This window comes from Ambystoma mexicanum, chromosome 5q (genome assembly GCF_040938575.1).
Source record: "Ambystoma mexicanum isolate Mex_15411 chromosome 5q, UKY_AmexF1_1, whole genome shotgun sequence".
Taxonomy (NCBI): domain Eukaryota; kingdom Metazoa; phylum Chordata; class Amphibia; order Caudata; family Ambystomatidae; genus Ambystoma; species Ambystoma mexicanum.
The window spans coordinates 561,080,291-561,093,012 of NC_090933.1; the positions used below are offsets into that span (position 1 = coordinate 561,080,291).

The 12,722-nt window shown below is 41.6% G+C and overlaps 1 protein-coding gene across 3 annotated transcripts in view; it reads right to left on the reverse strand.

The window, feature by feature from the left end:
• The window catches only part of ALKAL1 (ALK and LTK ligand 1), a 475,589-nt gene that overhangs the window by 107,295 nt on the left and 355,572 nt on the right, over positions 1–12,722 (reverse strand). The window lies entirely within an intron of this gene.

Here is a 12,722-nt window from a genome sequence, read left to right on the forward strand (position 1 = left end):
AGAGCTACTGAATGCGTAGACCATGGGGCAAACAGGAGTGCATGCATGGGGCAGACAAGAGCGCATGCTCGGGGCAGACAAGAGCACATGCGTGGGGCAGACAAGAGCGCGCGGGACGGACTGGAATGCATGAGCGCGTGGAGCGGACCGGAGTGTGTGGAGCAGACTGGGGTGCGCGGAGAGGATAGGAGTGCCCGGAACGGACTGGAGCGCATATAATTGCGTGACGTATATATTATGGCTTCGAATGCAGAGAACGTTTGAAAGAGCATATAACCCATCATATCATACCACCATGCTTACTCTCTCCTTAACATCACCACTCAACTAGAACACAGAGATACTATGACACCATTCGGTATAACTGTTCTCATACCAACATCTGCCGCTCACTCCACATCATTCTAAGTAAACACTGCTGGTTACACACGCCCCAGCCAGGCGTTCTCCTCAGGCCTAACGCAGCCACACTCGGTCTGGATAAATCCTGCCAGAACGAACACATGCTACTGATCTCTCAACCACCACACCTACTGCTAAGAAGCAGCTATTACACGAATACCCACCAGCTGCACACATACCCGGTGCTCACACGCACCTTTTGACTCTCCCTACTCTCTCTACTGATCTGAACTTCGGTTCCCAAGGGCGTTCAACCTACCAGCGCCTTCAGATCATACCAATGGTATATAAGGCGCTATATAAATGCAAAATAACATAACATCTGCACATTAGGCAGCTGGATCACAGGTTGTGTGACTTTTTGCTTATGATTTAGTGAATCAATGGGTTGGATATGCGCAATCTTGAATACAGATGTATCTTGAACTAGTATTACTTATTTAAATAAGCATTTTAATGTGTGAAGTTGGCCGATTGGGCCCAACAAACGCTTATTTTTTTTCATTTGCCTTCTGACCCCCACTGTGCTACGTCCTGTTTAGGGCAACATTTAACTTTTTAACTTTGAAATCTGAGCTAGTAATCAATTAACACAGGTACTAAAACATCAAAGTGGCCATTGTTCTCTCTGGTGTGGTCCCAAGCAACCACTGTTAAGGTTTCTCCAAAAATTATGTTTTCAGATATACATATTTTAGATTTGATACACACGTCTGCATTCCTGGCATTGAAGGCACGTAACACGAGCCTCTTCCCATTGAAAGGTGGAGTTGAAAGATCTCGAGATAAGAGACCAGCAAAGGCTTTCATTGAAAAGTCGATGAAAGGCACATGATGCCATTTAGCTAAAGATACACAAAGCCACTTTTCTAAAGCTACCTGAATACAAGTAATTATTCAAAATGTTATTAAATCGTTCCTACTTATTTCTGTTCATTGCGGGTTATGTCAAAGCTTTTCCATAAGCACTATGGTAAATTGTAGGGGTATAAGATTCACTATGGAAATGGAAAGGGGGCTTCTTCATTTTAGAAGGTGCTCTTTTTTCCATTTCCATGGTGGCCATCTTATTTTTTTTTTTGTGGAATGCGAGAAATCTGAGTTAGCTCCGAGCACATTGTTTTCAAATGTCACCAACTTACTTATTTTGAAAGCACACGGGTGTCTTGCTTGGATATAGGTAGCAGGATGTATCAGCTATTAAAGACATTAGAGAATTAGAGACTACCTTAAATGCCTTCTCTTTGCTCGGGACTTTAGTGTGCTTCTCCGGCCTTCAATGGCCATTATGGTATGCTACAGCCAGGCTCTGAGTGGCTTGGAAGGCAAAAGGGTAATGCCTGAAGTGCATGCCACCATCAAGCGAGTGTGGGCTAGTTTTTATGGTCACAGTGGTCCTGTTTTTTGGACAAAGTTCCATGTGAGATATATTTTCCTGACGTTTGCATTCCTATTCAAAAGCAGATTTCATTTGCTGCTATTTCTTAAGTAGATTGTAGGGTCTAGTATTTTTCCATTTTATTAGGTTGGCGCCAGGAGACATGCACTCTTAGAACGGAATAGTAATAGTGGGTGGTAAAATGTTCTTTCAATTGTGAAGGTCCAATGTGACTGATCATCATGTTTTAGGACGGTGAGTCATTATTTCTTCGACTTCTTTGCAACAAGATTTGATCATGTTGAAAACATATTCTTACTTCACTGTGGATCACAACTAGATATCCGCCAAGATTATAGCAATTATAAAGTGGATGGGTCTCCTAGACCGAGTGCATTGTTTCAGTTATATTAACTACCCTGCTTGAGTTACTGCACTATAAGAGATGTAATGCATTCCTAGACTGAAGCGTATAACACCGCACTGAGGCCATGGTGCTGCATAGATCAACTTGTATTTCTTAATTTAGTGTTGTCACCTTCTTAGGTGTTTTCTATGCCATTTTTAGCACCAAGATGGCTTTTGCGGTGATAGAGCAGTCTATTAACTTGGCAGATATATACATCCGTGCATACATTATTAATTATCGGGTGATATGAATTAAACATGTATATACACTCATACATCAGCAGTAAAGCTCTTGCTCCTGGGTTCATTCACACAAATGGACATCTGAATAATATCTAGTATTTATCTTTTCAAGGCAGAGCTTGTAGCCACCATGGCAATTCCTCAGGTCTATGTGCCGCATGGCGCAGTCATCCTATTAGTGCTTTTTTGATTAATCCAAGATACCGGCAGCGAGGCTTATGGCATTTTGGCCCATTTTTTGTTGAACTTTAATGACAACTGTTCATTGTAGGCTATTGAGTGCACACAAACAGACATAATCAGTTCATTTTAAATCAAAGGGAAACTTGAGTTTATGAAGAGGTTTGAGAGTGCAGGCTACCTTTGAAAGAGAGCAAAACTTGAAAGTGGCTTGCACATCGTGACTATGCTATGTTTGGAGGCACTATATATTTTTTTTAAACACTGACTCTACAACCAAAATTAAACTTAACATTTCGGCATACAGCTGTGGGTAGCGTTCAGAAAAGTACTTTCCAAAATACTTGTACGCACACCAATCAAACTAGAGTTTACATGTGATGCCTTTTTCTATGACAATGACTTTGGACCCATTGGTCATTTCACCGAGCACTGGATGTCAATTAAGACTGTTTTAAAATATTAACCAAATAACTGGATGTCTTATACTGTATTTTCTGTCTGACGTGTGGTTTATTCGTTGTGTATTATATTTCTTTACCTTCTTTTATAATTGTATTAGAAAGCTTTATTGACTATGATATACAAAATAAAAAAAATATATATAACATTGTAACACTGAGTGGTGGGAGCCATATTTGATCGTTTTAAGGCAATGTCATTTAGGCAGTAACATGACTCCACCGTCCAAGTTAACTAAATCCATTTAATGCCCAGGACCACTGATTGTTCATGAATGTGCTCCTGAAAAAGCATGACATGGCCTCCTCGATTGTTGTAACAGGATTGTGATGGGAAAGGTGTGGGGAGTGTTCCCGCCCTAGCCTTCGTCTTGTTAGAGTTGGGGGCAGGCTCAGACTGGCCTATAGGGCAATGCCTGAATCAAAAATGCAAAATGCTAATGTGTGACCGTTTTTTGGGTCAAAGTGGACCACTTTTTGGCCAAAGTGGGCCAGTTTGATGAGTTACTTCACCATGCAGGTAGTAGTTTTGGCCAGTGTTGCTGAATGCATATTCTTTAAAATGCACAATTTGTGTCGCATTTTATCAAAAGATTTCCACTTCTCGGGTACTATTCAACGAGTCTGTCACAAAAGGAATAAACTGCCATTTGCAACTGTGGGCCACCTTTTCATTGGTGCCCGAGACAATGTTATGCCCCATTCCAACCCTGGTTGGGGGCATGTTATTTTTTTATAAATCATGTTTAAACCAGACAACAATTTGTGTCTTTCAGGGCAAAGAGAGACGTGTTGTGTAAATATGTTTAAATAAGAAAGGATTTGTTCTGTATGTTCCATAGGGCCCTGCCCAAATAAGCATTGTGGTGGGTAGTGGACCCCCGTGCCAGTCATCCCATGGGGAAGATCTTAAGTTGCCAGATTCAGACTCACTGAAGCCATAAGATCCTAAACCAGGGGTCTGCATCCTTTGGCTCTCCAGATGTTTTGGACTACAAATCCCATCAGCCTGAGCGACGATAGTCAATGGTGAGGGATTATGGGAATCATAGTCCAGAACATGTGGAGAGCCACAGGTTGCAGACACCTGTCCTAAACAATGCTGGACTCAATCAGCAAATCGTCTTCCTCGCTCATGAAATTGTAGGGTGGTTCACGTCAACGCGGGAACGCTGACAGACAAACCGATAAATAGCATACATATTTCATTTGGAAGCAAACCTATTTCTGAAAATATTATATACATCTGAAAATGTTTAATAGGTTGACTGCACTAAATCAATTTGAGTTTATAAATGCTACGCAAAAGAGCTTATTTTTTATTTTAAGTGTTTTGATCTTCAATGGAAAGTTTGCTCAATGTTTCTAGATGTATTGTCTAGAATATATTTTTGTAGAGCTGCTTTTCACGTTGTCCTCCCCTTTGTACATCTGTGCCAGAGAATGACGGGAGACATTATCGATTGCCTGTCACTTTTTGGCTGCTGACCATTTCGGCTTTTATTTGGGCAGGTCTTTTGTTCTCCTCTCTTGTTTATTGCTGTACAATGGAAGTTTGAACGAGCCCAATCGTTTTCATGATCACTGCGATGCAAACGTTTTTTCAGGTGTAAATATTATTGATATAGCCCCTTTGGATGTCTTGCTAGGGTTCAACTGAAACGTAAGAAGGGAAGCCCCAAAATACAGCCGTCGTGGAGGTCATGTGAAATTGACAAAAATATACAGCCCACGTTGTATGAAAATTGTTTAAACATTCAATATCCTTAATTTGTGAGGGGTGTGTATCAACTAGGATATCACGTTCGGTACATTGAGAGGCAAAAAGTACATTCACGGTTGGTTGTGTCAATACACTCACTTCTTTTATTGAAGTGCTTTGTTTCAAAACGTGACATAACACATAAAAATATCAAGAAAAGGAACAGCTTTTAGTGAACTATAACTTTGAATCACATACAATAGTCCATTTTGGGGTCTGCCTACGTGGCCGTGAACATGTTTACTAGGTTAAAGAACCCCTGGTGTGAAATGGGGGTGCTGCTTCACATTTCGGCGGGAGCCAATGAGTATGGCACATAATTTAGCCTTCTTCAGGGCAGGTGGAAGTACCCTAGGGGGAAGCAGACAAAATAATGGGGATATGTTAGCATGAATGAAAAATGCCTGGTGTACCAGAAATGTTTGCATCTGTCTGGTATTAAAGTTAAACCCTGCATGTGACTTAACCATATGTTTGTTTGGGGGATATCCAATAGTAAGATCTTCAATGGGTGCCTGCCCCACTGTCCAAGTCGGGCCTTCCCTTTGTAAGTTGAAAATCCTGTAAGGACCACACAGTTGTGATTAGAAAGCACCATTTGTGGTGGTAACGTTTTGGAATGTTCAAATAGTCAAAATATGCGACTGGAATGGTTGGGACGTGCAGATTCTATTTCAAAATCTGTCACAGAATCCCGGGGATGGCGGAGTCTGCTTGAGATGAAATTACTAAATCTGGGGGATTACCAGAGACTTTGAAAGTTCAAACAGTATAATGGTAGTCAAGTGCTAGTCTTTCAACCAGATATTGGAACATTTAAAGCGACCCAGAGTGAAAGTAACAGACTGAAAGTGAGGTACCTCATAGAGTTGGCCTGTTATTGTTGGTCCGCGTGTTTGTAGGCTTGTGGTTCGCAGCGTGAATGTTAGCTCGGTGCACAAAACCGAATCCAATGTTTTCTCAATGCTTCATGAAAAACCGGGGTCGGGGGAAAGGGGAAAGGGAGGTACACAATGGTTATTATGTTGAGATCTCATTAATGAGTTGCTTGAATAGAATAGCCCAAAGATCACTCCGATGGCGACATACTTGGAGATTTTTAGACTGGCTCTGTGATTATCATTGCGTTCTCGAGCCCCAGTAAAAGTCTGTATTAATGTTCAAAGTTATAGTTTGTCTGCGTGTTTTTAGTCTTGTGATTCACAGTGTGAGTGCATGAAACCAAATGCGTTATTTTCTCAACTCTTCGTGAAGTGAAGGAGTGGAAAAGAGGGGGTTACGATGGTTATTATCCCGAGATCTAATTGATGAGCTGCTAGAATAAGATTATCTCGAAGTTCAATCCTATGGCTACATACCTGGAGATTTGTAGACAGGCTCTGAGATTGAAAAGGGTTCAAAACAAAGCACACAGGCAACTACCTTGAAAGGGCCCCTCTTTCAAAGGCAGATACTTCTCTTGCAGAAGCAGTGTTCACAACAGGACGAGTGCAGCCCTGTTATGAGGTCACTGGACCTACTGGAGGACGACAAATCACTAATTAAGGATGGACTACATCCAGTGGTAATTTGTAAAACAATAAGTGCCAGAGTCCACATATTTCCTAATAGGCCTGTGTCATTTTGCAGAAGCAAGAAACCGGCCATCGCTGCCAACCCTTTTTAACATATTTGTTTTTTAAACTGCAACTTCCAACGGCTGGCTAAGGGCGATGGTTTCACTTCTCACGGCAGGTGTGCAATTTACAAATACCAATCAACATAACATAAAATAACATAACATAATAGTCGGGTCATGAAACGGGATAGCATTTGTAAAAGCTTCTTTAAAAACATCTTTATTATCCTTTCCCTCGGACACTATAGGTGGAAAGTGGAAAGTATTGACCATCTTTCCACAGAAAATAGAGCACAAGTGCATTCTTCCTCTAGTACAGTGATGGGTAAATAAAGACAAAACACAAAAATACAATCAGGGATACTGATTTACAAGTTCAACATTAAGTGTTAATTTAACGTTACTGGTTTTCACACACATGAACACTTTAAAGGATCCACTGTATTTACGTGGTGCTCGTTTTTATCTTCCAGTAAATGTGTTACCTACTTTTCCTAACGAAGAACACCCTTTCCCCATATGGGGTGTATATCCCTATGAAGGAGGTGATATACCACCTGTCTAAAAGGGAAAGAAGAAGAAGAGCTGTCCCTAATCTACAATGTTTTTCGCTATTTCATATTCTTAAAATTAAAGGCAATGGGGGTCATTACGACCCAGGCGGTAATTACGCCAACTTTACCACCATGGTGTAAACTACGTGATTGGAATCAGGCGTTAAGGGTTAACGACGGCGTTAACCCTTAACACCTGGGTCGTAATGAGGCCCAATGTCTAAAATCAATAGAGCAACATTTCTAAGAGCAACTATTTCCGCACGGGCACCTATGCCCTATCTTATTTAATCAACCTTCATAGAAGTGTGTTGGCACTAAGTTGTAGACCAGTTGCTTTGTTATAAGAAACCATAAAAACCTTTTGGTAAGAAAGGGGGGCTTAAAATATGATGTGTGACAAACATAACGCTTGTAGACACTAAATTGTGGAATTCGCTGTACGTGTGATTTCTGTCCAGCATGGAATGGATTCATAGTATTTAAACAACTATATTAATTAGTGGTTGATAGGAGAAATACTGTTCTCCATTACAGATGAAGTCTCCCCATTCCTGTATCCCACTTGGTGATGGGAGTATCATGCGTCCAGATGGTCGACTGGTTTCGATGACTAGCAGGGTTACGTCATCTTCTTCAGGAGCCAGTTGTTCTTTTCTGTCTAGAACAGATCAGCATTCCCGATAGATATGGGGATCGGTCACCACATCTTCCTAAGGAAAGATATTCAATAAGAACTTTTTTGGTCTAAGTTCAGTAGGTGACACATTTCTTATTCAGCATCTTAGCATTAACTATAATTACTTTTAGTAGTATGGTGCAAACCATTATTAGATTCTGCTTAAAAAAACAGGGCTTCAGTAGCAGTCCCAGGGCACCCTTCCACCACCCCAGTGCTCAGTTTTTTCTAGATGCATGTAATCCCAACAGACGTTGAGTATTACCTTGAGTCCAGATGGGTGGAGGATGTCTGGGTGATTTATTTTGTTCTCGTTTCTGTCCCGATCTCCCGATATTTTTCAAGGTCTGAGGTATTCCTGTCAGGTCATGAGTCTCCTCGGGTTGTAATAGACAATTTCCAATTAATCCGATCATTGTGCTAGTTAGCGGGCCCCATTGTTCCTTAAAACTGGGAGCCTGTTATAGATGTATCTTTTTGTTGTTGTTGTGAGCACTGCTGATTGTTGCGCAAATGGACATGCATGGAGGCAGCTGATTGGCAAGGTAAAAATGTACATGCCATAGTCCAGTTAGTGTATTATGGGGGATTGATGAATATCACATACTTCCGATTAAATTGGCCCAAAACCCCGTCCAGTACGCACTCAATGTGCAGTTATTGTGCCAATGTGAAAACCGCGGGTTGTGTGTTCATCGCAAGCCACTATTGTGAAGACCTGTCATCATGCTTTTTCGTGCGGATAGACATAGTGGGGCGGTTGCTGAATAACGTCTGATCAGTGTCATGACCCGGTTCCCTGTTGAAAAAGTGTAATTGCGTATGGGCTGTGTTTTGGTGATTGGAGTAATGCAATGCTGATTTCCCCTGTTTGGGCATCATTATCTGCGCCGTCACATATTTATTTGTGGTGCATTGGTGTGCTTATTTTTTAACCCCTGTGCTCATCGGATGCGGATTCTCTATGTCTGAATGCCTCGTGGGAGTTGCGTTGTAGTAAGCCTAAGTACAGGCATGCCAAAGTTTAATATGCTCATTCCCTAAGGATGTGGGCGCATGCAGTGATTCACAGATGGGTCGTAATGTAATGCCCGTCTAAAGGACATAGCGGACGCCGTGTTTCCTTGCGCTCCATTCGTATGGCATGGTTCGTGTGGGGTAGTGGTCGATGTGTACTCCATTCTCTCAAAATGGATACTTGATGTTGCATTGTTTTTGCACTCATTCGTGGAAGCGGGGTGCTTGGAGCTTACCAGTATTATTTCAGGAGATCTCCTCCGCAGGGTTCGCCAAACACAGTGTGGTTCACGCTCCGTTCGTCTAAACCAAGGGTTGCTAAGCAACCATGTCCCAGTTTATAAGCAACATCGTCTGTTTCTATGTCCTCTAATTTCATGTCAGCCATTTTGGAATGGATAGACCCTCCTATGTTTCTATGCGTCATCGCTTTTTATAGACAATTCCAGGTGATTAAAGATGTGTAAAGTGGAACCGTCGGAGGACGCCTGGAGTTATTGTAGCAGAGGCACGCTCTCTGCCAGAGCCGTGGGTAAGGCGGTGCACGCAGGCTTGCTCTCCCGTGGTCCGTATGTCGCAGGGCCGGACTGCGGGTGCCCATTACCTCCTTCACGCTCCACCAGGAACAGCTGTGTCCGCTTCTTTCCCTGTTCGGCCGGGACAAGTACTGTAGGGCAAAGCGTTGTATCAGCCATACAGGGTGTATCCTTTTTATGGATACCCTTGTGGTTTGACACGGGTCCAAGGCCCTGTCATAGCCCGCTTGATGTGGCCACCATTTCTCTGCGCCGTGTGCAGCGTGAGGTTGGATCTTCACATTCACTTATCTCAGCGAAGACAACTCCGATTTTAGTCGGGTTTTCACTCCAGTGATGGGGGCCACCTTCAGCTGCTGGAGTCTTATGGTTTCCATATGGGGGGGTCCAGTAGCAGGGGCTCAAGCCGCTTTTCGGGGCTGCTGCACAGAGCTCACACGGAGGAGTGCTCATCTGTGTGCCCCCTGGTGGCCAGTAGATACAGTCTTTATGATTCATTATCTATGATATCAGTACCCAATCTTGCGTCTAGTAGGCATAGTTCTTCCCTCTTTTCCTGCCTCCTGTTCATGGAGCATCCATTAACCAAGTTGAGTTGCCAAGAATGTAATAGTTCCCCCACATGAATAATATGGTCAGGGCAGAGTGAGAGAAACTCTGACTTAGTGTAAGACCTAACCATCAAAATATAATGTTCTGAGTCCAAAGCCTAGTGCTTGAGCTAAATCACAAGTGGCTGACCTTTTGCACCCAGGAATGTGTCTTTCAGATCACTAAAAATCTGAGGTTCATGTTAAGTGCTCCAACACAACTCTTTGTTTTTTTCTTGTCCAACAATCCTAAAGACAAGTAGTCATTATGTGATGATGTAGCCTTGAAACTCCACAGGAGAATCCGTGTATATGTACCCCTCTTTCTATAGAGGCTTCACTGGGGCATGACCTGCAACATGTTAAAGTACCTCATATCATATGCACAAATGTATTAAAAACCTGCTGGTGATGGAAAAGCAACACGCTTTACTGTAGTTTTTCTCTCATCAAATGGGATACCAGCTGGTAATTCAACCAGACTGGATTTATTTGAGATTTTGGAAATTTCCATAGCAGATACAAGGTACTGTTATACACTTTGGTTTTTTGACTTGGGCGTGTTGGCGCTTTGTTGTGCATTTATCATTTATAATTTTTGAAATCATCAAATTAAGAAGCTCTACTAATTGTTTTGCAATCTGTTTTGACTCCTTACACTCTAATTTTTTTTAAAATTTTGGTATGTATTATGATTTTCTTTCCAATTGTCTTGATGACTTTTCACAAATGTTGATGTTCAAATGGTGTTTACTCTCGGGCATACATGATGGACTGATGATTTTTTAAAATGTTTTATAATATGAATATTTTGTCAAATTGAATGTGCTATATATTGTATTGCTGACTTGTTACGTCTTGCTGGCGTCTGGATGAAAATACGTGTGCATTCAGTACTATATCTTCATATCAATGCAATTTGTAATCAGCCTCTGAAGAAGAGCAAGCTTATGCTCGAAACACGTGTCAGGTTGCATCTATCAGTTCAATGCCAATAAACCACTTGTGCATCGGAAGCATATTTTGATTTATCACATTTGGCGCTGTGTGACTTCTTTTGCATTAATCACCTTATATTGTTGGCACACTTAGGCAAAAGGACCCAGACTCAATCAGTCACCTGCAGCCTCAATGACTTTTGAAATCAGCTTGCAAGCACGGTGGACTCTAAGTGACTTTTGCCAATAGCATGCTTTGTATCACATTGCATAGGTACCACATGGGTAGAAACCAGACATAGGGTGAGCTTGTGTGAGAAAACTGCCAAATTATCTCATAGGATGCATAACACTTGTACAGTTTACTGCGAACAGTGGGGGCTCTTTTGAAAGTTATGTTAGATGTGTTACCAATAAATGGCTTTCAGACTGTCATCCATTAATAGTACATGCCATTGTCTGTTTAGTATATTTTACATTTGTGAACCATTGTTGCTAAACTGGGTGATGAATCTGACCCTGTCTTGGGAGGCGTGTCTCTTCCGTTTTTGGTAATCTGTCTTAATTAGTTCTGTTCTGGGTTTAGTTTTAGCTTCCTCATGGCATTTTGCAAGTCTTGGTCTATGCAACATCTTTGTTTGAATCTGGTGACCATGGTTTCTATCTATGCTTCTGCAATTTGAGCTTCACTACAATTATGTCTCGCTCGAATGAGCTTGCCAACCGGAAATTCTTGATGACCTATGCTTTGTGGCAACTTGCCGCAGTAAGGTGCAGTGGATTTTGGTTGGTTTGCAATATGTTCTGGTGTGTGTAGTGTCATCCTAATGTAGATGATTAGGTCTAAAAAAGGGATCTCAGTATAGTACCCAGTCAATTCAAGGCCAAAGGCATTTCTATTGAGAAATTCAGTGTAGGCTGTGAATTCTTCTTGGCTCCCATCCCATATCAGGAATATATCGTCAATGTAACAATGCCATGTTTGAACATGTTTAGAAAGTGTTGCATGCTCTGTTGCATTTTTCTATTCATATTGTGTCATAAAGAGGATTGCCAGTGATTGCGCATATGCTGCTCCCATGGCCACCCGTCTTACTTGTTGGCAGTACTCATTGTTAAGGAACGCATTCTTTTTCATAGAAAATAGTAGCAACTCCTTGAAGGCAGCCTGGTGTAGGTAAAAGGTTGCATGGTAATAAATAGAAAATAGACTTTGGTAATGGGGTTGGACTAGTGACAATTACTTTTCATACAAAAATGAATGTATTTTTGAAAAAGCCACAATATTAAACAATTTATCAATCAAACTTTAGACATCTAACTCATTCCCCCTTCCGTATCCATACTCACAGTCACGCATCACATAACAACGTAATACACAAAAAGGGGTCAGCCTATGTATGGTGCACTTTTAGTGCTTCTATGTACAATCAATTAAAATGTTTCTATTACACCAATGTATCCTTTCGGTGTGTCAATATGTACAATAGCATACAGAACTTATGGACAAAAAACATCTACATTTGTTTCTTTCGGTCAAAGATGGCTTAGCATGCCAGCCTGGCGTACTTCTGACCTTCTTCGGGACAAACAATGAGGTGTAAATCTTCCCTCACGTACAAAACACAATATGGTGGAATATGTCTTCCAATAGTCACTCTCCAAAATCGAGTTTTGGGGGTGGCAAAAACTCAAGAATGAATCATCAATGCTCCACAGGAAAATACAGGAAGCTAGTCTTGTGTCTTTGAATCACTATAAACAATGGAATCCTTCTTATCAGGTAAGTCTTAATCCCCAGGTGAAATCCAAGGTTGGCCTCAGTCACAGCGAAACGAACAAGAGGTATGGGCGGGCACTGCTAGTTAATTCAAGTTGAACACGCAATTACATTTTCCTTAGGAAGTTGATGACGAGACCCATCACAACCAGTGTACACTTACACTGGAGATAACC